This window comes from Mauremys mutica, chromosome 4 (assembly GCF_020497125.1).
Source record: "Mauremys mutica isolate MM-2020 ecotype Southern chromosome 4, ASM2049712v1, whole genome shotgun sequence".
Lineage (NCBI taxonomy): Eukaryota > Metazoa > Chordata > Testudines > Geoemydidae > Mauremys > Mauremys mutica.
In genome coordinates, this window is record NC_059075.1 from 41384853 (window position 1) to 41412410 (window position 27558).

The 27558-nt window shown below is 46.0% G+C and overlaps 1 protein-coding gene across 6 annotated transcripts in view; it reads left to right on the forward strand.

Moving 5' to 3' along the window:
• The window catches only part of ANGEL1 (angel homolog 1), a 351420-nt gene that overhangs the window by 193737 nt on the left and 130125 nt on the right, over nt 1-27558 (forward strand). The gene's annotated exons all lie outside the window — the stretch shown is intronic.

Sequence of the window (27558 nt, forward strand, 5' to 3'; positions counted from 1 at the left end):
TAAGCTTGAAAGCTTGTTTCTCTCTCACCAACAGAAGTTGCTCCAATAAAAGATATTACGTCACCCATCTTGTCTCTCTAATGGAGAAACTTTGAGAGAAAGAAGAAAAAAAAAGGATCTCTACAGAATAGCAGCAGGAGCACTGAAAGAGGAAAGTAGAGTAGTTTATGGACAAATATAACACAACTCTTAATTTTGTACTTGTGGCACCTTAGAGACTAACAAATTTATTAGTCTCTAAGGTGCAGATACAGACTAACACGGCTGCTACTCTGAAACCTGTCTTAATTTTGTATGTGGTGCCTAGATAGTATAGTGATGGGAACATCAGAAATGCCATTGATCAATTGTTTGATGGATTATCTAGAATGGATAGATGGGGGGAGGGATAGCTCATGGGTTTTGAGCATTGGCTTGCTAACCCAGGGTTGTGAGCTCAATCCTTAAGGGGGAAGATCTGGGGCAAAAATCAGTATCTGGTCCTGCTAGTGAAGGCAGGGGACTGGACTCAATGACCTTTCAGGGGCCCTTCCAGCTCTATGAGATATATATGTGTATATATATAATGAACCCCAGAGTCCTGATTTCCAGTCCTCTACTTTAACCACTAGACAACATTGCTTCCCAATAAATGTATCATGTGGGGGAGATTCAAGTTCATGTCTCATCCTTTCCAGGCACTGAGCTGACCAGAGCATGCTAAACCCAAAGAGTAGGAAGTACCTTGTGGTGGTCTCTAGTGCTCCACTAGGGCCATTCTCTAGCATTGTTTTGATGGACTCTGGAGGATACATGTTCAGGACTAAGCAGCCAAGGTTGCCCTAATGTGTGGCAACAGGGATTCCTCTTGAAATCAAAGGGAGTTCCTTGTATTCTGTGTTGGGAAACTGGACCTCTGGATCTATGCTTTCTCCCTGCTTAGGGGCTTGGCGACACTCGAAACTCCAAAGTGCTGCCGCGGGAGCACTCCTGCGGCAGCGCTTTGAAATGCGAGTGTGGTCGCGGCGCCAGCGCTGGGAGAGAGCTCTCCCAGTGCTGCAGGTACTCCACCTCCCCGAGGGGATTAGCTTACAGCACTGGGAGCCACGCTTCCAGCGCTGGGACACTGTTTACACTGGCACTTTACAGCACTGTAACTTGCTGCGCTCGGGGGGGTGTTTTTTCACACCCCTGAGCGAGAAAGTTGCAGCGCTGTAAAGTGCCAGTGTAGCCAAGGCCTAAGTCTCCAGGATTTGTAGCCCTCCCTCCTTCCTTCAGACAAATGCACCATTCTGATCTGGGACAATATACACCATTGCTTGTGCCTCTCTTGACTTCATTAAAAACCACACCACCAGAAACTGAGCTCCTTAATTTGGTAAGCCTGTTCAGACAGGAAAGGCTTTTAATTTCACTCAGACTTGAGCAGAAGGGGCCTGTGAGTGTAACTTAGCAACTCATTCTTCAGCCAGGGGAAGGGCAGGACACACAGCTCAGCTCTCTTGGGATAAGCTGTCACAACTGGAAATTGGAGGAAAACATGGAAGAATGGGATGGGAATCTGGCTGAGCAACCTTACACTTGGGCAAGGGGGTAGGGGTAGAACCCTCTGCTGAATTTGATCTGTGTATTTATTTCTATGCAGGGACTGAAGGGCGTGCCAGCAGTGCTCAAAGAAGTAGACACTAACTAGCTGGTGTAGTGCCCTGGATATACACATGCAACTCCTATAGATATCAGTTTATGGCCCTACAATTCTTATAATTTAAATAATTGATTTCCAACTAATGAAAAGAACTAATAAAATATTGGAGAGAGACTGAGAGCAGAGGGAAAGGGGAGAGAGAGAGAGAGAGAGAGACTGCGAAATTACAGGGTCACCTCCTGACCTCTTTTTGGCAGGCTCCAACTTTTCTGTAGCAGTAGTTACTTCTTCAGGTGAAGCTGGTGAAAGCAGAAGCCATTTCCTTTCATAAATAAAATAAAAGAACATGCATTGAGATAAGAGAGACAGGATTTTCTCCTCTTGAGAATTTCTCTCTGCATCTGAAAAATATTCTCAGGCAAAAGAAATAGAACTTAAAATTTCCCTGGAAAACCTGAGCAATTTTTGCAGCAAGAACAAAAATATAATCAGAGTCTGGTATTTTATAACACTTGATATACAATAGAGTCCAAGGAGATTTACTTTTTCTCATTGGAACCAGTTATCTAGAACATATGGGCCATTCTGTGGCATTCTGTTGAGCCTTAGACTGGTTTTAACTGATCTCTGGAGGATTCTCCCAGGGCAGGGTTAGGGGAATCCTGCAGTAGAGCAGCTGTGGTGCTTCCTAAACCACCCTCTTCCTGCCTGACAGTACAAGGAAAAAGGAAGAAATGGGCTGAGTGGGGTTTCGCTATGCTTGGCTGATTCCCAGCACTTCAAGAACAAAACTGGGAGCCATTGACAGCAATCATCAGTCTGGTCTAATTTACATCAGGGATCAGGATTGGAGCACTTCTCCTCAGGTGTCTTAAAGCCACCTTTGCCCCCTGCCTCCTTCAGGTGTACACTGAATGCTTGTCAGCCATACTCAAGAATAAGGATCTCTCATATATACAAAGAACTGTGGTAATGATTCCATATTTAGCACTGTAAATAGTTTTCTATGATAAGTTTGATTTTGAAACCATTACCTCCAACTTCCTCGGCACATATCCTTTCTACCTGACATTTTTTATATTTGGTGTCCTGCCAAAGGTTAATTCATTTGGAGAGACTGAGATGAATTGGCCCAGATTCTTAATATGGGAGTTTGAAAAATGAGAGGTTTTAACTTTTGGAAAAGTCTTCTAATAGTTGGAACATCATATCTCAAAAATGGTTTGGCTTAGAAACTCCACATTTGTTTGATTAATTCCTCTTCAATGAGAATTAGTGTCTTTGAATATTTTAGGGAGGATGAATTATTGGTTTTTTTGAGTCATTCATTGTGGAATTTTGAACTATATAAAGTGTATATAAAACTATTTATAAAAACTATATAAAGTCAGTAGGCTCACTGGCACAGTTTAGAAATTCCCAGGGGCTGAGAGAGCCGCAAGGGCTCAGAGCTAAACCGGGACGGGTAGAAAGAAGTCTACAGTTAGCCTGCTGTATAAACTTCTCAAAGTCTGTAACCAAAGCAGACCACTTGACATACTAATTATAGGATAAACTCCTGAAAGGAGGAGAACTGGCTGAATTCGAAAAAGTTCAGAAGTGCATGGGACTAGTCTGCAAAGTTCCTTAAGTCTGTAGCTGAACTGACATGGTTGAAGGACTTGTCATCAGAAACAACTTGAAATAATCGTTGGTTTTTAGGGCTCCCACGAAACAATAAGCCTGAGATTAGAAGCCTGCTATATTCTGATGACCTGATCATATTATTATCCACAAAGACAGCCTTCAAAAGAATCTTAATTTGCTTGAAACATTCAGCAACAGATGACCCATACCAGTCAGTCTGCAAGAGACCAAAATCATAATCTTGGAGAAAAAACTGTAAAACAAACTCTATTAGAGACAGAAATTGAACACACCCCATATTATCTACTTCTGGACCTCTTATGCATTAAGAGTTTCAGACTGTCTAGAAAAACGTGAGGAAGAGCTCTGCAGGTTCTCTATATTATAAAGAGACAACTATAAAAATACAATCTATTGATGATATAGCTGGCTAAAACTTAATGAAATCCATGTAACCCATGGAATCCAGCTCATTCTATGTGAGAGTGAAGTGTGATGTAACTGCAAACTAAATTGAATGGAACAAAGCCAAAGCTCTCCAAAAGATGGAAATATGTATTTGTAATATTTATTCAACTAAAAAAAGTGCAAAATTAACAGTGAATATTACTTGCAATGAATTATCCAATCGGCTCCAGACAAAGTTCCAATAGAATCCCTGCCCGTACAGTTCCACAAACAGGTATTATGCGCACACAAGCACTCCCCCAACAATCCTACAGGCAGAGCTAGGATGATTCCCTCTGCCACTCAGTATACAGGCAATGATTCTGCACTTCTGGTACCAGCTCAGCCGAAGTAACACATGCTTCCTACCTGGCCGGCAAAGCATTAGGAGGCCAAAAACATAAATGCGGTAAGAACGCACTTCACTCTTACATAGTTTCACATTCAGACCAAAACTAATAAACCTGCAGTTTTTACTCAGGCAGAATTCTCATTGAAGTCAGTGATAGTTTGCTTTAGTAAGGACTAAATAAAAACTGTATATAAACCTCAGGACTTAACCAGTTGTTATTAACAAACTACTAAGACCCATGATACAAACAGTCCAACTGAGAAATGAATAGTGAGCAAAGTCATACATAGACCAAACCCTGAAGAAAGTACACAGCATTATGGAAAGAACAGATCATAAAAAACTAAGAAGCTAGATTGCTAGAATAAAGCCCTTCACTCCAACAGACTACTTTTCTACAGCAAAATTCACAGAGCACATGCAGACCCTCACAAAATACAGAATCAGTGAACTAATGTAGCAGGGGTCTATGTATGTGTGTGGATGCAGGGGTGTGTATGTGTGTTCATGTGACACATTTGTGCATGGGTTCATGCATGTGTGCAAAGATAGGCATGTATGTATGTATATGGCATGAGTGTATAGGAGTGAATGTGTGAGTACTGTACGCGGCATAGGAACATGAGGATGCATATGTTTGTGGCATGAGTGTGCATGCATATGAATATGATGTGGATGCATGAATGTGCATATATGTATCTGATTTTGGTGCATGAGTGTGCTTTCCTATGAATGTGGCTTGGTATATGTGTATATGTGGCATGCATTTTTATGTCTATAGCGTGGTTCATGGGCATGCATTTATATGTCTGCAGCATGGTTGTCTGTGTGCATATGGATCTGTGGAGTGGTTCCATGGGTTTGTGTTTCTGTGTATGGAACATTGGTGCATGGATGTGCGTATGGTTGTGTGTGCATTTTCCATGTCATTTGCAGTTCATCAGCAAGATTTTCTGCCCTTGGCTAGGAGTCTTTTGCTTGGGCACAGATCCAGGGCTCCTGTTTAAGCAGCAAGCAGTAGCAACACTAATTAAGTGAGGAAATGCTGCATATTTCAGGCAGATTTGTGGGGCATTTGCTCGAGACAGAGCCTGCTTGTTGGTGTCTCTTGTCTTTATTCCACACACCACCTATAATTCAGGTCAGCACTTGTCTCCTTGCTGCTGCCTGATCATGCATATGGCTCTGTTCCCCAATCCAGGTCACACATTCCCCCTCCTTCCCTCCACTCTGGAGCCTGTTCATTCCTTTAAGATTTAATGAGAGGCCCTCCCAGCCTGGCAAGCAGGGCTCTTGTGTCACTGCTGAAGCCAAGATCAAACCTTGGTCAGGAATTATCCATAAGTGCAGACACCAGTGTGAAGGGAAGGAAAAAACAATAAGAGCCATTTACTTCCAATTGCACTTAGTGCTTAAAAAAAGTGCCCCAGAAATGCTGAGTCAGCAGTGTCTGACAAATTAGTCAACAGGATGACTGGGCCTTGGCTTCTGGCAATTAGCATTGACAAAGCTCTGTGTGTGTGCATTTGCGTGCATGTGAATGGGTGTGTCTGTTTTCCTGTTAGCCAGGCTTGCATGCCCAAGGAGAGAGGAGGGATTGAGGAAGGAAATGACTTGCTTTGACTTCACAAAGGGATTTGCATTCCCAAGGTCATGCAGCAGTCTGCTGCCTTTCTGTTTCAGAGGCTTATAGGCTGCAGCTATTAGGAATATGCTGAGCCTCTTAGAATGGTGATGTATCAGTAGAGGGGGACAGGGGAGCCCAGGTCTGAAGTAGTAGGGGGTGCTACAGGTCAGGAGTGATGTGAATTGAAAAAGCTATAGGATTAACCCAGGGCTAGAAGAGCAGGGGAATGCTGTATATCAGGATTGAGAGTATTGATAGAGATCAGGAGGAGGAGGTGGGTTTTTTTGGGAGAGGCGGGGGGGGGAGGGGAGAAGAGTTAGGATTAGAATAAGGATGCTGCAGACCAGGACTGAGGAGGGGGTGGGGAGTGTGTGCAATGGCAGCCCAGGACTGGAATAGAAGAGAGTATTGCAGATCCAGATTAAAGTACATTGACAAAGCTGTTTGGGAAGCCCTGGGCTAGAATAGCAGGTGGGGCTGCAAGTTGAGATTAAACTGAACATGTTGAGCTGAGGTTTATCCCAGTCTGTCTGAAATCTGCCTCCAACGCTTCCTGGCAACGTCAGAACTCCTGCAGTGCACAATGACATTTCCTGGTTTCATCTTTATTGAAACTACACATAAGCTTTTTGTTGTTATAATCCTGTGAATCTCCTCCTGTCTTCCGAGTCTTGAATGCTAGGTCATCACTGGTCTCTGACTGGATGGGGGCTGGGAGCAGTGGCATAGCCAGGTTCTAACATCGGGGGAGTGAACACTTAAAAAAAGGTGCCACCTGACATATCAAATTACTAATTACATACTTTTAAATTCGTTATACATATTTATTTTGTACTTAAAATAAAAACACAAGAATGATATTGTTTTACAAGTACCTGAGCCCACTTAAGTTTTATTGTCCTTGGGTCTGGCTTCCATCCTCTCTCCAACTGTTTCAGCTGTCTGGAGGTGCCTGCCTTCCTTATTCACACCTCATTCATTCAACAGGGCAATTGATTAAGGGGTGGGGGAAAATCTTAGTCTATTCTTAGCAAAAAGACATTTTTCTTCTGTCTTATTCTATCCTTAGGGGCTATAACATTATACCAAGGGCAATGCAAAGTTTCTATATGAGGCTTTGATACAAAGTTTCATGAAAACAGAGGTCAGACGTGGGTAGACCCACTACAAGGTTATATGAAGAGGCACAATGTAAAGTCATATGAAAATTATCAGAGATTTATCTACAGAAGCCCATCATTGGGGAATCATGGGGGGGCTGACTGTCTGGCCCTGCTGCTCTCCTGTTCTACAGGAACAGAGGTGACTCTAGGTACCAGAGCCAACAATCCATCACCTCTCTCCTGTGCGCCATTCAGTCCAACAAATAAATAAATAAATAGTTTTATTTTTAAAAAACCTCCCAAGTTCCATTTACTGGTGCAAAATGTCTTCAAAGGATCAGACAAAGGTATTACCAGTGACATGCGCAGAATATCAACTACAAACCCATTTGGGAAGGCAGTGAGCAATTCCAAGTGGCTGAAGGCTTAGTGCTGAGAGGCAAGAAAGATGCCTGAGAGCTCGGATTAGGTGTCTGGGTTTTATTGCTGGAACCTACATTGTGCATAAAAGAACCTGTGGCGAGGGGTGCTGGGGAGCATCCCACCAACCCAGATATGCAGGGGGACTGCATGATATGTGAGAGGGATTCAGTGGGGACCAGGCCATCTTCTGTGCCGGTGTGGGGGAGGGGGCTGATCCTGGATGTATTTTTAGTGTGTGTGTGGGAGGGAATCAGATTCACTCATCTATGGGTGTAACCATTGGGTAGGCTGTGGGAGTGTGGTGCCCCCTAGTGGCTGGTTCCACTTACAGCCAATGAGGTAGTTCCCTTGGCTCAAGGGGGTTGGTACTTGTGGGGCTACAGGTCCAGGGTACAATCTCTGGGGTGGGGGGTATTGTAAATATAGCATTTAAAGCAGCCAATCCTGCTGCTGCTAGAGAAAACTCAGCTGCCATCTTGGAAAGCGTGGGGTGCAGACATGAGCTCTGGAGCATTTCCCATTCTTTAGGGGGCATCTGCAGCTTAGGGGATGGGCTTCTAGATAAGGTAACAGACTGGGTCTTGGGAGATGTAGGTTCAGTTCCGTGTCTGCCACAGACTCTCTGGGGGGACCTTGGGCGAGTCACTTAATCTCTCTGGTCCTCAGTTCCCTGTCTGTAAAATGGGGATAATACTCCATCCTCTGTCTGTTTGGAGTGAGGGGACTGTCTCTTACTAGCACAATGGGCCCCCATCTAGCTGGAGCCTCCAGGAGCTACCTTCCTAATACCAGAAGGTTTTTTTCAGACTGTATAGGCCCCCTTCCATAAAGGTGACCTGAATGAGTAGAACAAGAAGGGATCAAACCCAATACATATGTGGGAGGTGGCATGGGTCTAGTGGATGGGGCACTGGACTGGGAATCAGGAGAGCTGGGCTCTGAGTCTCACCATTCCTTTGCTAGGAGCAAATAGCTGTGAAATCCACTGGCAATGTGTGTGTCTCCATCCCTTTTCAGTGGCAGGGCCACACAGAAATAACAGCCCTCTAGTACTACCAGTTACTTCACAACCTCAAGTGCTAGAGGACTGTGCTGTGAATCTAAAGGTCCCAACCCTGCTGATGACCTATGGGGGGATTAATATCATTCCACAGGATGATATTTTTTGTTTTTCATTTTTAAGTTTTTACAAAACAGGAGATTACATCCAAAAAATTATATTTAAGAATGTTAAGGTTGCAAAGTCAAGGACTCAAAAGTTAGAAAATGCCAGAAATAAGATTGCCCATCAAATTTTAATTTGGGCCTGTTGTACCTATGCATCATGATACAGTCTTAAATTACATGATCATATATAATTTTTTCCACACTCTTGCCTCATTCAGTGCACAGAATGGACTTTGCTTTGGGAGTGTACCAGGATTATGTAATGAATGAGGCTGTTGTTTGTAGGATCCCTGCCTCATTTGTTGTAAAAGGTTGGAAGGTGTAGAAATTGGAAGTTGTGTAGTGAATGAAGCAGGGAACTGCAGAAAGGATGGACAGTTGAATCCCATCCTGGAACTACAGTCTCTTCCTGCCTCTGCCACAGAGTTCCAGTGTGAGGCAGAGGAAGTCGCATAAACCAGAATTTTGAGAGATGTGAGTTCCTCTTTATTTTGGCCACGTGTGTGTTCCTCTTTATTTTGGGTACCCAACTTGAGACACCTGGGGTATGATTTGAAGAAGTGCTGAGCGCTCACAGCTGCAAACTGAGGTCAGTGGAAGTTCTACTCTGAACTTATAAAGTACTGTGACAAATGAAGTTTTGACATTCATAAATTGGGCACCCTAAATTAGCTGATACAGAAATAAAATCCAAAATTGACAAAAATATCACAGCTGCATCTGTGTAAAATGGGGATAATACTACCACCTCACTTCACAGGAGTGTTGTGAAGGTAAATTCATTAATGTTTGTAAAGAACTAAGATATTAAGATGGAAGTGTCTGGCGGTGTGGTGCTGCCTGCTGATCGTCTCGGGAATTAGCTCTTTCCAGCCTGGAGCGCCCTCTGCAGGATGGTGTCTCACCTGCTGCTGGCCCCCATGTCCTTCCTGGACCCTGGTGCCCCTCTACATCAGGGTTCCGTCCCCAGCAGTAACCCACAATCTGGGTCTCCCCTGCCAGGGAACCCCCAACCCTCTATCCCACTCACTGGGGCAGACTGCAGTCTATAAACCACCCATCGGGGGGGGGGGGGGGGGGGGGTTGGACCTGCTGCTTTTGCCTATCCTGGGCTGCACCTCTGCAACCCCAGTACCCTTCCCAGACTTTAGCAAGGCCTGCAGCCTAGGGTTTTTCCAGGCTGGAGCTCCCCTGCTCTTCTGGCCTTTCCCTAGCCCTGCTCTACCTCAGGTACCAGGCAGCCCAGTCCTTCGCTCTCCACCACTAGAGAGAGACTGTCTGTGTCCTTCTAGCCCACCGCCCTCTTATAAGGGCCAGCTGGGCCCTGATTGCACTGGCTACAGCTGTAGCTGCTTTCCCAGTCAGCCTAGCTTTTCTCTGCCACAGCCCTCTGCAGAGCTGCTTTAAAGAGGTGACCACCCCGCTACAAAGTGCCATAGAAAATCCCATGAGGAAATTAATAATTCTGTTTTCAATGCAGGGTTTGGATGGTCTACAGTAAATAATGCATGGGGCCACATAGTGAATAATAAAAATAAAAAGAAACATTGACTAGCTACTCATTCATTGTGCACCATCTATTTTATGGACTGAATGAGACAGTGGTCCTGTGGAAAAATTATGTGATAATGTAATTAAAGACTGTGTTGTAATATATACACATTTCTGGCATTTCCCAACTTTTGAGACTTGACTTTGCAACTTTAATGCTTTTTAACTTAGTTTTTTATGTAATATTTATAAAGCATGTAGAAAAATAACTGTATTATTACTGCCAATTGGTTTTTCCAGCCATATTAGCCATATCCCTCTTCCTTATACACAGCACTGCATAACACAAACACACTGACTAAGCTAGTACATATGGGAGCCATGTGCTAGGGCCCTTAAAATGTACAGATTCTCTGCCTCTCCTAGTGTTATTTTTTTATAGTTATGTCTCATCAAACATTGGACATTATGTCATGTTGTTTTGTGGTCCACATAGTGTCATCTTCATTGATCACTCTTAATCAGCCCTGGACAGAGCCCTGATGGAAGAGCTGTGTCCACTGCCACCATGGTTAGAAACAGATCCTGTTAGATAATCATGTCTGTTTATTGGGTTAAAGCAGAATTTCCTATTTCAATATATTTGACTGGGATAAACTATAGGGAATAATCTGGCATTAGTGCTCAGATTAAGGACCTGATAGATGGGACCTTATAGATTGTTTCCTTCCCTAGGGGCATGTCTACATTACAAACGAATGCCAACACAAGTTACATCAGCATAAAGCTGCCACAGTTAGTATATCGCTTGTGTGCATGCATACTTGGCTCCTTACATCAGTTCTACAAGTACTCACCAGGAATACGTTTCAATGCGTAGTGCAGTGCACCCTGGGTAAGTATGCCAATGTGCAACTTGCCACCATCCAGTGCACTGTCTTTTGGGAAGTTTTGGCAATGCATGGTGGGGCAGAAATGAGTCCTGCGGGGGTGACTGGGACTGCGAGGTCAAGTTTCCATCATGCTGCTTTCTCCACTCGATAATGCCATCTCTAGACCATAATTTTTGCACCTATTTTGAAAATCCCACAAACCTGCACAGGATGCCATCTCTGACAGAAGCATGGAGCCCACATAGCTCTGCACTATTGTCATGAGTGTTGCAAGCACAGGATGCATGATCCTCTGGTATTTGCAGAACTGTAAGAAGAGCCACAGGGAACATGATGATTTCCTGGAGGGCAGATTTCTGTGGGACATAGTGAGAACCAATTTCAGATTGTTGGTGGCATTCGCAGAGCAGCTGCAAACAGCAGAGTGCCATTTCTGGGCCCAAGAAATGAGCACTGATTGGTGGGATTGCATCGTAGTGCAGGTTTGGGATGACAAGCAGTGGCTAAAGAACTTTTGGATGCGGAAGGCCACATTCCTGGATCTGTGTGCCAAGCTCACCCCATTCCTCCAGCACAGGGACATGAGAATTAGAGCCATACTGACAGTGGAGAAGTGAGTGGTGATCACACTGTGGAAACTTGCAGTGCCAGTCAGTGAGAGATCATTTTGGAGTTGACATATCCACTGTGGGGGCCTTTGTCATGCAAGTGTGCAGGGCTATTAATTATCTCCTGCTATGCAGGACTGTGACTCTTGGCAATGTAAAGGACATAATGGATGGATTTGCAGCATTGGGGTTCTCGAACTGTAGTGGAGCGATAGACAGCACACATATCCCTACTTAGGCACCAGACCACCTTGCTACAGAGTACATCAACAGAAAGGGCTACTTTTCTGTGGTTATGCAAGCACCGATGGCTCACTGGGGATGTGTCACCAACATCAATGTTTGCTGGTTAGGGAAGATACATGACACTCACATCTTTAAGGACACAGGACTGTTCAGAAAGCTATAAGCAGGGACTTTCTTTCCCAGCTGGCAGATTACCATTGGTGATGTTGAAATGCCAATAGTGATCCCGAGGGACCCAGCCTACCCCTTGCTCTCCTGGCTCTTGACATTGTATACCAGCCACCTCAACAACACCAAGAAAAGATTCAACTACTGTCTCAACAGGTGCAGAATGACAGTTGAATGTGCTTTTAGTAGATTGAAGGGGCACTGGTGTTGTTTACTCACAAGATTGGACCTCGGTGAGAAAAATGTGACAATGGTTATAACTGCCTGCTATGTCCTCCATAATACAGTAAAGTAAAATATAGTAAAGAGTGAAAAGTTGCTGCTGGGGTGGAGCTGGAACGGCTGTCTGCTGAGTTTGAACAGCCAGACATAAGGGCTATTAGAAGAGCTCAATGCACAGCTATACAGCTCAGGGAAGCTTTGAAAGAGCAGTTTAACAGTGAGCTACAGTAATGCACTATGGTGTACTGTGCTCTACCTGGTCCTGCAGTTTGGGAGCCTGTTAGGAAATGTGTGGTGCTTGGTGCACATCTATGAATATAACACTAACAATGCACCTATTAATTTTGTGGTGCTCGCTGTACATTTATGATTACTATACTGTGTTTGTCACTGATCTTGTGAGTTGGATCACAGTGTATAAAACAACTAGGTGGGTGCTTTCACTACCACCAGGCATTCTACAGCATATGTTGGGAACTAATAAAGATGAATTATTTTGCAAACAATAGAATTTTATTAAGTAATGAAAATACTTAAAAAAACCAAAACTGTACAAGTTAAAAGAAATACATTAAACCTTAATAAATTTATGCAGCAGGGGTTAAAGAAGGGGAAGGAACATTCATGTCCATTTTAGATACACATTCACTGACCTGTGAGAGCCACAGTTGATGTATGTGAAGCTCTGGTTGTCCTTTATGTCCCCCAGTGTGAAGTGGTAGGGGTAGGGATGCGGTCCCTGATGCCAATGCGGAGAGCAGGGGTGTAGGGAGGTGCTATATTGGAGTTCTCCCTGGATTGCAAAGGGAGCGAGCCCAGGGCCAGGATTGTTGAACCTGTAGGTCCACAAGAGACTGTGGGATCTGTGTTTGCTGCCAGAGAAGTCCCATTATGTCTTGGTGCATCTCCCTCTCCTTGTCCTGCAGGAGTCCTGGGCCTTTCTCCTGTCTGCTCTTTCCTTCTCCATGCAGCCTACAGTATTCATCCTCCAGGGCCTCTGTTCATGGTCTGATGCAGCACTGGCTTTCAGGATCTAATTGAACATGTCATCCCTAGTCCTCTTCTTTCTCCTCCTTATCTAGCTCAGGTGTTCCACTGGTGTGAAGGGAGAACCCCTCAAGGCCACAATCAACAACTGCAGATAAAACACAGCAATAACATTGTCAGTATAGTCACAACAGACAGCGGAAGTTAAGATTCAGAGCTCCCTTCCCTTGCTCTCCTAAAAGTTTTAAACAAGACATGTTTATTGACACTTGTCTTTTGGAGTCCTTGTACACAGCACCACTCAGAGCAGCCACCATAGATTGTATGTCCCACTAGGGGTGAGGGAAATGAGAAGGGAATTGCTCAGTTGCATGAAACTATGAGTAGAGTTTGACACTGAATACTGACACCATTTTCCACAGACAGTGGGAATTTTAGCTGATAGCTCACTCCTGAGAGTTACAAAGGCACAGAGAGTACAGCTGCTGCTGGTGTCCCACCTGTATACTGCTAGCCTTTACTGCAGTGATGCTGGCCGAAGTTATAACAGACTGGCATGGGAAAGTGTCCTACCGCGGATGAAGAATTAAGGCTGCAGAGTACCTCCATGAAAGTTTCATTGAGATCTCACAGGAAGATTCAAGGGACATCCCTGTGTACATAAACTTCTCTGCACCCCCATCCCCAGCCTAACTCTACACGGAATGATAACAACACTATCTCCCTTTGTTGTACTGCTACCTCTTCTAGTATGAGTAAATTAATGAAAAGTTGATCGCAGAGTCATGTTAAGTTGGGGGTGCCCATGCAATAGGAAATAAATTTATACACTTACTGGAGGTTCCTTCCCCTCCATCGGGCTTGCCCATGCTCGACTGTTGAGACTGACTGGACTGCAGTGTAGTCTTAAACAATTCTGCCTTGCAGCATAGCTGGATCCTCTGTTTGCATGTCTCCCATTCTCCTCCTCTACCTTCTCCTCATCCTCTCTGTTCCTGCCAGAGGCCTATGACGTGGGCTTCTTGGAGGTATCCTCAGTGGTGTGCAGGGTAGTGATGGGGTCTCTGCCAAGTATGGCATGAAGCTCTTTGTAAAAGCAGCAGGTCTGCAGCTCAGCACCAAATCAACTGTTGGAATCCTTGGCCTTCTGATATGCCAGCCACATGTCCTTTGCTTTCAAGTGACACTACTGTTGATCCCTGTTGTACCACTTCTCCTGCAGAATCTGCTCATAGATGTCTACATTTCTACAGCTAGTCCATAGCTGTGCTTGCACACCCTCTTCTCCCCACAAGCCCAGCAGATCCAAAATCTCCTGTGTGCTCCAGGCGGAGTGCATCTAGAGCAGGGGTGGGCAAGCTATGGTCCGGGGGCCACCCTTCAGATGTTTTAATCCAGTCCTCGAGCTCCTGCCGGGGAGGGGGGTCTGGGACTTGCTCCGCTCTGGCTCTCTAGCTGGGGAGCGGGGTCGAGGGTTTGCTCCTCTCTGCGCGTGCTGTGTCTCCACACGGCTCCCAGAAGCAATAGCATGACCTCCCTCTGGCTCCTATGTGTAGGGGCAGCCAGGGGGCTCCACATACTACCCCCACTCCAAGCGTGGCCCCCGCAGCTCCCATTAGCTGGGAACTGCAGCCAATGGGAGCTTCAGGGGCAGCACTTGTGATTGGGCAGCACGCAGAGCCGCCTGGCTGTGCCTCCACATAGGAGCCAGAGGGGGGACATGCTACTGCTCCTGGGAGTTGCTTGAGGTAAGCGTTGCCCAGAGCCTTCACCCATGACCACCTCCCATGCCCCAACCTCCTGTCCCAGCCCTGATCCCCCTCCCACCCTCCAAACCCTTTGGTCCCAGCCAGAAGCTCACTCCTGCACCCCCAACCCCTCATCCCCAGCCCCACCCAGAGCCCTTACCCCCCCCCAACCTCCTGCCCTAGCCCGGACACCCCTCTCACACCCTGAATTCTTTATTTCTGGCCCCACTCCAGAGCCTGCACCGCCAGCCAGAGCCCTTACCTCCTCTCACACCCCAACCCCCAATTCTTTGAGCAGTCATGGCCTGCCAAACCTAGATGTGGCCCTGAGGCCAAAAAGTTTGCCCACCCCTGATCCAGAGCGTGTAGCCAGCATGCACTCCAGCTGGGAAGTTGCACATAACAAGGGAGAGTTACTAGGTGCACTTGCCAAGATTGACAATCAGGAAAACCCTTTTGGTTAAAAAATTCATGGCATTGTAAAAAGTGGAAGGGCTTTTGGTCTCCATGACCACTGGACAGTAGAGTTCACAATGATGACCGTACTGATCAGAGTTGAGCATTGTGGGACAGATGCAGGAGGATTGGTAGGGTTGACATAGGTAATGCAGTGTCTACATTAATGCTTTGTTGACTTCAGTACATTAATCATGGCTTAATTCAGCCCAGGGAGGTGGTGTTCCCATGTCAGCATAATAGAGAGCTTACATTGATGGGAGACAATGCACAATTGTGTAGATACATGCACAATTAGGACAACGCAAGGCGGCTCGCATTGACGTAACATTTTACTGTAAACCAGGGCTAGGTCTCTGATTCCTTGAAACAGCTGATCTGTGGGTGATGTGGTGACAGCAGGCAAAGAGTTATTTGGGGGCAGGTTCTTTTTCATTCATTTTGTTTCCCTCTTTCTGTAGCTGTGTAGCAATTACAGTCCCTGGCAGTGGGGAAGCCAAGGGGGATGGGGGAGGAGCTGTATTAGAGACAGAGGATTCATCATGACCGTTTGTCCTCTCCGTGACTGCAGCACCAGCTTAGGGGAGGGAGGGAGGGAGGAGTGAAGCCTCAGGCTCATTCACAGCTGACCCATGGTTATTTTTAGCTCTGGAATGCTTCTCCCAAGACCCTCAGGGTTTATTTCTCTTCTCTTGGCAAATGGCACTTTGTGAGCTCCTCAGCAGAGGCGTTGGAGGGCACTGGAAAAAGTCAAAGGGCAGCCAACCAAGATACACCCCAGAGAGAGGGGCATTTGGAGGGCCAGTGCATGCCTGGGACAAGGGCAGGAGCACCTCGTACAAGCTCCACTTGCTCATCAATTGAGGCTATCCAGCTCACCAGGATAAGGTGGTAGGATCTAATTTGAAGGAGAGAGGAAAAGATGGGAATGCAGAGAGGAAAGGAGGAGAGAAAGAAGAATGAAGCAAGAGAAGGAGGAGAGGAGAAAGGGAAGGAAGGGATGTGGAAGAGAAGGAGCTGTGTTGGGAGGTAGATGGGGTGAAGGAGGGTGGGATGAGTGTGACTGAGAAAAAGGAGAACTAGGAATGTCAGTTTGCTCCCCAAATCATCAGGATAGCTTATTTGGCACTGACATGGCTTGTCAGGCTCCTCCTCAGCTAGGGAGCTCCTGAAGTACCCAAGTTAGTCCCATGAAATAGAAACATTACAAGAGGAGGTTTTGGGTTTGTCCACTAAGAGAATGGGACTTTTTTCCTTCTCCTCAGAGTGGGAGTCAAGCCCAGCAGAGATGGGTAGCTGGCCTAGATTCAGTGAGGTGAGAGTACTCAGCTGAGATGGGGTTAATATTCCCCTGGGAAAGGAACCAGGCAGTTCTTAGTTTTTAGGAAGAGAGTACACTCCAGCCAACCCCTCTAGAAAGCCTTTCCCTGCCCCTTTTGGAGAACTCCCTGTGACCCAGCCCAGCACCTGCCTGGGAAAACCCCAAGAGAAGTCTCAGATTGAAGACCTAGTATCTGGAGTCCTAGTAAATGTCAGAAGCCAGATTCCTGGAGCTTTATGACAATATTAATGTAAGATCTAAAACACAGGCAGCCTCTGATGCCTGTGAAAAGTGAAGCAGTTATTGTTTAGAAATTAAAGATAGTAATAAACGCTCAAGTGCTCAACTGTGGAGTCCCCAAATGTGTGGGAGCTCCAAGTGCTTGAGCTGCTGTGCCTGCATGTTCCAGAATTGCTTTCTTCCTATCTGTTTACTTCAATGGCAACTATTCAGATAGCATTTGAGCCACACAAATATTAATGAATTTATCCTCACAATTCCCGTGTGAATTAGGGATGTGTGATTATCCTTATTACACACATGGGGAACTGTTCCTGGGAAATGCATTAATAACCTTTCCCCATGTATTGTAAATTTGAAGATAAAATATGCTCTGATTTCCCTTCTCTTATCAGGGACCTGGCAAGGAGCTTGCCTGCTCCACACTTGGGCTGCTGCACTGGTGATCATAGTTGGGCTGAATGTCATGCCAATGTGAGAGCAGAAATAACCTACTCAAAATAACATGGCTCCCCCCTCTCTGCTTCTCTCTCTCTCTTACAGTAGCTTCTCCTTAGCTTTCAAAACTCCCAGCTGTTTCTGCTTGTCTAAGGCAAAGGAGGCTTGTTGCCTGGATACCAGTCCCTTTGATGAGCAGTTCAGTCCCCCAGGAACTCACACTGCTGCCAACACCCTCCCCCCTCAATCATGCAGCATTGTTGCTGAGTGTGAAAGAGGGAAGCCAAGCACATTTTGGTCCTTGTAGGGCTTTAAAATGCAAAAAAGGGAAAGTAATAGATGGTAAAATGCCCTGAATGGCAATATTCTCTTTCTCCTCTCAAAAGAATAACCAGCTGTAGTGATCGTAGAAACAGAAGTGGCCAGTAGAGAGGAGACCATCCTGGCCCTCTGCTGGGGAGCCAATGCAGGATGCAGTTCCTAAACATATCAAATATTAAATTGATAAAAACTGATCCTGTGCTTGAGCTGAGCCAAGAGGCCAATTCAGAAATCTGCATTACAGGAAGCAGAGATGCAAAATGATTGGCATATCCTGGCAGGGGGAACCATAAGTGTGTTTGCTGTACTACTGATATAGGCACTGCCATCAGTACAACTTCACATGTAGGGACAGAATTGGGAGGGAACAAGATGATGATTCCCTTTCACTCAAGTTTTCTGTGCTCCTTCATCACTACGCAGTTGTTTGGCTCCGATGCAGTTAACTCTGGCTGGTGATGCTAGAACAATCAGTTAACTTGGCAGCACTGCAACGAGGAACGGATCTGAGAGGGCCTACAAATGTCCGAGGGTGTAAACTCCAATGAGGGAGAGGAAATGATCAGTTTGTTCAAAAGGGTTTTAACTAGTAAGGCAGAGATTAAAAGAGACAATGGCATACTTAGGGTGAATATCAGCAAAAGTGTCTTGATCATGAGCTTTCTTTTTATTTAAATACAAAAGAACACACAAATCTGAGTTCAAAACACCTGGTGATTACTTAAAACAAAAATTTGTACAAAGAATACTACTCATCAGCATAGTTGACACAAATTGCTGTTAAATTAATCAGTCAAAAATTCCTAACAACCCAATATAGCTTAAAGCCCCATCACTTCCTATCCTCTGCCCTCTTCCAGGTTTCTTGCTCCTTCCTCTGAAGCATCTGATACTGGTCATTGTCAGAGACAGGGTAACGAACTGATCAGATTCAGTGGCATTTCTTCAGTTCCAAAAGCCTAGCAAACAGATACTCTTTGCAGCATGCCATGAAGTTCAAGAGATTAAGGCTATTTCAGAACAAGAAGGGAGCAAATTCCTAAACTGAGAATCCCTAACAGATTGTCCTGCTAGCAGCACCCTCTCCTATTCTGACTGGGCTTCAGCTCATGTGCCTCCACTGATCACAGTTGTGCAATACCTCACCAAGAGAGACAGGGGCGGCTCCAGGCCCCAGCATGCCAAGCGCGTGCTTGGGGCGGCATGCTGTGGGGGGCGCTCTGCCGTTCGCCGGGAGGGCGGCAGGCGGCTCCGGTGGACCTCCCGGAGGGTCCGCTGGTCCCGCGGCTTTGGTGGAGCATCCGCAGGCAAGCCTGCGGGAGGTCCACCGGAGCCGCGGGATCAGCGACCGGCCTTGCGCCCCCCCCCCCCCCGGTGTGCCACTGTGCTTGGAGCGGCGAAATGGCTAGAGCCGCCCCTGAAGAGAGAGGTATTTCTCAGTTACACATGTCCTGGACCATTCATGGCTCTGTAGGTCAGAACAACCAGTGTAAACTCCACCAGGAAACCAATAGGAACTCATTGCAGATCCCCAGGCACTGGTGTCTCATGACGAGAAATCACAGTTAACAGGAAGGCTATTACATACTGCTGTAGCTTTATTTTTTAAATAGATTTAAAATAGATCCCCTCATAGAGCGCATCACAGTGGTTTTAAAGTGACAAAATGCATGAATGACAGTAGTAAGGTCCTCATCTGAGAGAAAAAGTTGTGAGCTCCTGATCAAGTACAGTTGGAAAAATGCAGTGCTGGTGACTGCTGCACTGTGGTCATCTAAAAGCAATTCAGACTCTAACAGCACCCCTATGATGCAAACTCAGATGACCAGTGGTAGACAAATATCTGCAGTCAAAGGGGCTGATAATTACCTTTGCCATCTTCTTTGGCTGCTTCTCTCAACCTACCATCAGTACCTCAGTCTGAACTGAGCTTTAGTCAGTTAACAATTATGCATACCTGAATCTCAACCAGATATTGGCTAAGGCATTCAAGAACACAAGATAAAGAGGCAGAGCATTTACCTACAGCTACCCTTTAGGATCTCTCTTAGATGTGGCTATGGAAGTTTCTCAAGAAAAAGCGGGGAATCCCCATTGCTTGGATTAAAAAAGGGGATACAGAGCAGACGGGAGTTTAAAAAGCAATCCCCTTAAAACTGAATTAGATGAAGCACTGCAATATATGAAGAAAGGAACTATTCCACAAATGTCTTTGGGCTGGGGACAGGATAGATGAGATATCTTAGGGATTTTCCCTCTCTAGACTTTATGAGATTTGGATCAATATAACTGGGACAGATTTTGCTGGGGATTTTCCCAGTTATGTCCCTTCTGCTCCACATCATTCTGTACTAGACATTCATTCAAATCAAGAGACCAGACACATATCTTGTGAGTTGTGGTGTGAGTGGGGAAGGGTGAAGGAGAGAAAAGTCTAATCACAGGTTCTTTTAAAAAAATTTGCTCATTCCCATTTCAGAGAGAGGGAACAAGAGAGAGAGAGAGAGAGAGAGTGAGTGAATCATTTAACATATATTTTAGCTGCATGAGGACTGACATAAGTGTGCAAAATAGGAAGGAAGCACATGAATAATGCAGAGCAGGGCTCTTTGCAGCAGGAAGATTGTTACTGTGTCCTCTGCTCCCAGCTTCCCAATGCAAAATGAAGTGGAGACGGAGGGAATATGAAAGGTCTGTGTGGTCATTTCACGCAGATAAGGTATTAAGAATCCATCCCATATTGCAAATCATCACCTTCCTCACCTTCCTGTCTCTATGCAAGATTAATTCCTATGCCAGCGCTGAGACCAGCACAGAGACAAAGAGAACATGGATTGCGCTTCACTGATTCTGAGGCCTCTGGGTGCATGTGAAGGATTGCCTTAAGTTTTGCCTCAGCCTCAGTGGCCCCTCTAAAATACTGCAGAAGTACAGAATCACTGGGTATAGATCTACTCAGCACACTGCAGAATGCTAACATTCACCAGGACCTTCGGTGGGAAGCCATGCACAACCAGAATTGAGACTCCAGAAGGGGGTCTTTTGCATTAAGGATATTTCTGGAAGGACTTATACCTGCCCTACACTGCTCCACTGGTGCAAAGAGACCATAGGTCACAGATAAATTCCCCCCATTTATCTAGAGGATCGAATAATAGAAGTGTAGGCCTAGAAGAGACCTCAAGAACACATCAAGTCCAGCCCTGTGCACTGAGTCAGGACCAAGTAAACCTAGATCAATCATGACAGGAATTTGTCCAGCTTATTCTGAAAAACCTCCAATGTTGGGGATTCTACAAGCACCCTTGGAAGCCTATTCCAGAGCTTAACTACACTTATAGTTAGTACATTTTTCCTAACACCTAACTTAATTCTCCCTTCTTGAAGGTTAAACCTATTACATCTTGTCTGACCTTCAGTGGATATGGAGAACAATTCATCACTGTCTTCTATATAACAGTTCTTAATATATTTGAAGACTGTTATCAGGTCCTCCCTAGTCTTCTTTTCTCAAGGCTAAACATACTCAGTTTTTTTAACCTTTCCTAATAGGTCAGGTTTTCTAAACCTTTTGTTATTTTTTATTGCTCTACTCTGGACTACCTCCAACTTGTCCACAACATTCCTAAGTGTGGTGCCCGGAATTGGACACAGTACTTCAGCTGAAATCTCACCTGTGCTGAGTAGAGTGGGACAATTATCTCCTGGGTCTTACATACCACACTCCAGTTAATACACCCCAAGAACATTATTAGCCTTTTTCACAACTACAGCACGTTGTTGCTTCATATTCAGTTGGTGATCCACTGTAACACCCAGATCCTTGTCAGCAGTACTACCACCAAGGCAGTTATTCCCCATCTTGTAGTTGTGCATTTGATTTTTCCTTCCTAAGTTAAGTACTTTGCACTTATCTTTATTGAATTTCATATTGTTGATTTCAGACCAAATATCCAATTTGTCAAGATTGTTTTAAATTCTGATCCTGTTCCCCAAAGTGCTTGCAACACCACCCAGCTTGGTGTCATATACAAATTTTATAAACATACTCTCCCTTCCATTATCTAAGTCATCAATGAAAATATTGAATAGTACCATATCCAGGACTGACCCCTGCGAGACCCCACTAGATACATCCTCCCAGTTTGACAATGAACCATTGATATCTACTTTTTGAGTAGTCTTTCAACCAGTTACCGTATAGTAAATTAATCTAGACACATTTCCTTAGTTTGCTTATGAGTATGTCATGTGGGACGGTGTCAAAAGCCTTACCAAAATCAAGATATATCATGTTTACTGCTTGCCCCTCTCTCCCCCATCCACTAGGCCCTGTCAAAGAAGGAAATTAGGTTGGTTTGGCATGATTTGTTCTTGACAAATCCGTGCTGGCTATTCCTCGTAATCCTATCATCCTGTAGGTGCTTACAAACTGATTGTTTAATAATTAGTTCCAATATCTTTCCAGTCATTGAAGTTAGGCTGACTGGTCTATAATTCCTGGGGTGCTCTTTGTTCCCCTTTTTAAAGATGGGTACAACTTGCTCTACCCACTGGCCTGCTGGCTGACCTCAGGCAAGTGACTTCACTGCTCCGTGCCTCAGTTTCCCCATTGTAATGCACTTTGAGATCTACTGATGCAGTGTGCTACATAAGAACTAGAGTATTACTATTTTTTGTCCGAGAGAGCCCATCACCATAGTATGTGGCCTCTTACATACTGTAATTAAGGCACAATTCTGTCCTGAGGATAGTGTTCTTATTTCCTCCCTTGTTTTACACTGTTTGTGGATTGGGATTTTGGATCAATTCTGTGCACTGTACGTTTGCTTTCCTGACCCATATTCCCCAAGTTCTCCTGCACATTGATGGGGGACCCTGAACCTATTGTGTCTCTGAGGAGTTCAGTAGTAGCACAGCTCCCACAGTCATCCAGAAGTGCTGAAAAATTCCCAAAGTCATTTGAGGGAAGCTGTTGACTTACCCAGTGACTCTCTCTCTCTCTCTCTCTTTCTCTCTCTTTAATTTACTGCTATATTAGGACAGTGAAAGATATGATCCATCATTAAACAGGTTTACAGACGTGACTGAGATTGGAGGATGAGAACTAGGATGTGAAGGCTTCCAGATGAAAGAGAGGAGCTTACATGGAGAGCCAAGGATGGGCATCTTACAGAAGGGCTCTGGGTACTGGTACAGGAAGGGGTGGGGGAGTAGGGCTAGGACAGACTGGGATGTGAGGACAGAAAGCATGGGAAAGAGTGGGGCTAACCTTTGGATCTGGAAGGAGGACTAGAAATGGAAAGATGGAAAGAGACTGGGACTCTGAGGAAAGGAATGTGGAAGACCCAAGAGGACTCTAAATAGAAAGAAACTCGTTACTGAATCATATCCATGGTAGAATAGCCCTTCTTGCACAAATAGACATTCTCATACCCATCCTGTCTATCCAGCCAACCTTACAGGATATAAAAAGGCAGACTGCAAAAAGCCCCGTTTCATGTAGAGACACGTACAATTTTAAATACAGCAGCATTAAAAGCAGCCGCTATGGAGAAGCAATGACGCTGCTGCAATGTGGTGATGGAAATAAACCTGCCTACTGCTGTGAGGATTGAAAAGGCACAGTGGCTGCATTCCACCTCGTAAATCTCTTGCCTATCAAAAATTTGCACTGTAACCCCTCACCAACCAATAAAGGCATAAGACTTTGGCCTAAAACAGCATCCCTCTGTTTCCCCCTTGTTCTTACTCCATTTTCCCATAGTGCGCAGCAAAAGGCAAGGAACAGTTTGGCAGGAGGCCAGTAGGAACTGTAAGGATTTCAATGTACTGCATTTTCTGTAGTATTAGTAAAGTGCCCTGCATTTACATTTATCTAATACCTTTTCACCCTGAAATGGGAGCTGCAGATGCTGGGATAGTTAGACTGAAAGGTCTGTCTAGTGCAGTGCTACTCAAAGTGGTGGTCCGTGGACCAGTGCCGGTCCACAAGCCATCAGCTGACGGTCCGCAGCGAGTTTCCAGCGCACTGCCCCGGCCCTTGCTGGGTCGACCCCAGCCGCCGCCGCAGCAGCTGCCAGCGACTCTGCCGTGGCCGCTGCCATTGGCCAGGTCCCCACCCTTACGCTGCGGAGAGGGAGAGGCGCTGCCTGTGCTGGAGCGTGTGTAATGTATGTGTGTGTTTCCTGCACATTGTGCCATCCATTCATGCTGCCCCCTGCCCAGCCCCAAGCAGACAAAGCCCACGGACACACTAATAAGGAGAAGACTCATTAATCTCTGGCAATTTCTTGGGCTTGGCTGCCACCCCCTCTCCTTTCCTCACCTCTCCACCCCACTCCAAAAAAATAAAATAAAAGTAGTCCCTTGATGCTGAAAGACAGTTTAGCGCAAGTTTGGGGAGAGGAGGATTAATTATTATTGTTGGTGTTGTTGCTCCATGAAATTTGACAGCATCTGCACTGATCAGCGGAGCTGGTGGAGGAAAAAGACATTGCAGCAGGTTGTCGGGTGGGAGCAGATAAGCCCCCTGATCCCCTCTTTTCCACCCTCCTCCACCTCTTCAGCGCTGCATCTAGTTTCTCATGTGATCATATTTCTTTAAGAGTTTTGCTGCACGCAGTAAAGCAGAGAGAAACATTTCTAATAGCTCACCCCTTTGACAATTGCAGCCCAGTTTGCCCAGTCACATACATCCAGCCGTTCATTCTGCCCCCAACAGAGAAAAGTAAGAGATAATAATGTGGCACAAATATGCTACAGGTCCCTGGCAAATATGGTACCGGTCCCTGGCACATTGGAAAAAAAAATTGCCGGTCCGCCACATCAGATAGTTTGAGAAGCACTGGTCTAGTGTCATTGCAAGCCTTTCCTTATGTGCTGCTGTTAGAAACATTTAAATAAGGGTAGCATAAAATCCCTCCTTTACCTGTAAAGGGTTAATCCCTCCTTTACCTGTAAAGGGTTAAGAAGATCAGATAACCTAGTTGGCACCTGACCAAAAGGACCAATGGGGGAGAAGATACTTTCAAATCTGTGGGGGAAGGTTGTTTGTTTTGGTTTTTTGTGTGTTTTTTCCGGGTTAATGAGGAACCAAAGTTTTGCCTAAAGGGAAAATCCTCTGTGTTTTAAATCTAACTACCCTGTAAATTACCTTCCATCCTGATTTTACAAAGGTGCTTCTTTTATTTTTTCTTTCTAATAAAGTTCTGGTTTTTTAAAATCTGATTGGGTTTTTAGTGTCCTAAAAACCCAAGGGTCTGGTCTGTGCTCACCATGGTCACTCTCAAGTCTCCCCAGGAAAGGGGGTAAAGGGGTTTGGGGGGATATTTTGGGGTTCTTTTCCTAAATCTTTGTCTAACTCACTTGGTGGTGGCAGCAGTACTCATCCAAGGACAAGGAAGAATTTGTGCCTTGGGGAATTTTTTAACCTAAGCGGGTAAAAATAAGCTTAGGGGGTCTTTCATGTAGGTCCCCACATCTGTACCCCAAACTTCAAAGTGGGGAGGGAACCCTGACAGCTGCTGAAATGTTACCAGCGGACTTCCCACAGCAATACCCATTCATGATTCCCAGTGGTGATCCTTCCACTTGTCACAGCAACAGAACACAGCGAAACTATTTGTCCTTCTCTAGTGTTAGGAGGACAGCAGGGTAAAGAGTATCGGGTTCTGTGTCTGGTTCCCTGTGCACCCCTCTGAAATGTACCCCATGTATTATTGATTCCCATATATCACACCCACTAGTTATAATACTTTCTCCAGTATAATACTTCTCTAGTTATAATCAGTGATGAGCTGCCAAAATCTTAACAACGGGTTCCCTATAAAAAGTTCTGATTTAACAACGGGTTCCCTATAAAAAGTTCTGATTTAAGGGATGTGCGACAGCATGTATTTTTTGTACCAATAGGGTTACCATACGTCCATATTTTCCCAGGAGGTGATTAAGAACCGAAAAGCCTGACATGTCCAGGAAAATACAGATGTATTTTAACCCTACCTAAAGTTCTTTTTTAAAACGATGGGGCTGAACTAGAAATGAGCTCCGTTTCACATGTGTGGGTGGTGATCAGGGACAGTCTCAATTTTTGGGTCTTTTTCTTATATAGGCTCCTATTACCCCTCACCCCCGTCCCGATTTTTCACACTTGCTGTCTGGTCACTCTAGGGTGTGCACATGTGTGGGTCCCAGCTGCTCCCTGCCCCCCCCCCTCATTAAAGCAGGTGTGCAGGGTTACTGCCCTGGGAACTGCAGGGCACCAGTGGATGTGGGGCTGGCTGCAGATAGGGGCGTGGGGCAGGGCTAGCTGGAGGCAGGGAGTGACACGGGCTGGCTGTGGGCAGGTGATGCAGACGGGCGGGCTGCGGGTGGCTGCGGGCAGGGGGTGGCTGTGGGCGGCTGTGGGCAGAGGCTGGCTGCGGGCAGAGGGTGGCTGTGGCAGGGGCTGCAGGCAGAGGCTGGCTGCGGGCAGAGGGTGGCTGTGGGCAGGGGGTGGGGCAGGGGGCGGCTGTGGGCAGAGGCTGGCTGGGGGCAGGGGGTGGGGCAGGGGCTGCAGGCAGAGGCTGGCTGGGGGCAGAGGACGGCTGCGGGCAGGGGGGTGGCTGGGGGCAGGGGGTGGCTGGGGCTGGCTGGGGGCAGGAGGGTGGCTGGGGGCAGGGGGTGGGGCAGGGGGCGGCTGGGGGCAGGGAAGGCGGGGGAGGGGCGCAGATACTCACACGGGGGGGGGGGGGGCTGGGAGCAGCAGGACGCAGCCGGGGACTCACCGGGCAGCAGCAGGAGCCCCAGGGCCAGAGGTCCAAAGAGCAGGAGCAACAACAGGGCCAGGAGGCAGCTCACATGGCTCTCACAGCGCAGCACGGCGCCCCCCGGCGGCCGGGAGGAGGAATTACACCCTTCCCAGGCAGAGCCCATCAAAGCTTCCCTCGCAGGGAAGCTAGTTAACAAGCGGTTCTAAAACCGCTTCTAAATTTAACAACGGGTTCGCGCGAACCCGTGCGAACCGGCTCCAGCTCACCCCTGGATAATGTTCTTACCAGTATAGCGTCCTCTCAAGGTGCTCACTGGTGAGGCAGTTGTTAGTGGAGAGAGAACAGATTTGGGAGTCAGAACTTCTGGGCCCGATTCCTGACTGCGACAATTGCTTGCTGGGTGACTTTGAGCATGTCATACTTTAACCTCTCTGTGCTTCAGTTACCCCATCAGTAAAATGGGGATAATAATGACCTACCTCCCATAGGGCCTCTGAGGTTTATTTAGGTAATGTTTATAAAATGTTAAGTATTAATAGGAGTGCAAGAAGAGTTCAGGCTCTGTGCTCCTTTCAGTCCTTGGCCTTGCTGCAATGAGGTGGCTAATTATGTTGGTAATTTTTTATGATTTGTTCTGGCATATGTACTCTAGGAATTGTACTGAAACCCACCAGCTCGTGTCACATAGACCCCCACGTGGCCATCAAATAGAAGTCACTTTCAGTCACTGATAACCTGAGCTACAGTTAAACCAGTAACCTAAATGTGAAAGACTCCGTATCCCATTCTCCACTGCATCTGAGCCAACCAGTTACAGGAAGCTTGACTTTCAATAGGTGATTACAGAAAAAGTCTCATGCTTCCCTGTTGGACTTTCACCTCTCTTATGAGAGGGATCCTTTGGGGGCGTATATATAGGATAACTGTGATTAGTGTCCTTTTGAGAGAAAGGAATAGGTCTGGAACAGTAGCTCAGCAATGCAGAAGGATCAGCCACATCCTTGGAGAATGCATGGTGCTGTGATGAAAGAATTATGCCAGCTATAGATCTCATGGGGAAGCTGCTCAGGAACCTCTTGCCTTTCCCTCACATTCCTTATTGCAGTAGCCCTAATGCCTCTGCCTGATGATGCCCCGGGGATCTGTAAAGAAGTCTCTTTCCCTCTTGCACACTTAAAGATGCTGCCATAATGGTGTGGATCTGGAATCCATTACACCCATTTCTCCACTTGCACAACTGATTTACAACTCATAACAATACCCTATAAAGGAAAGGAAAGCAAGCCATATTGAATCC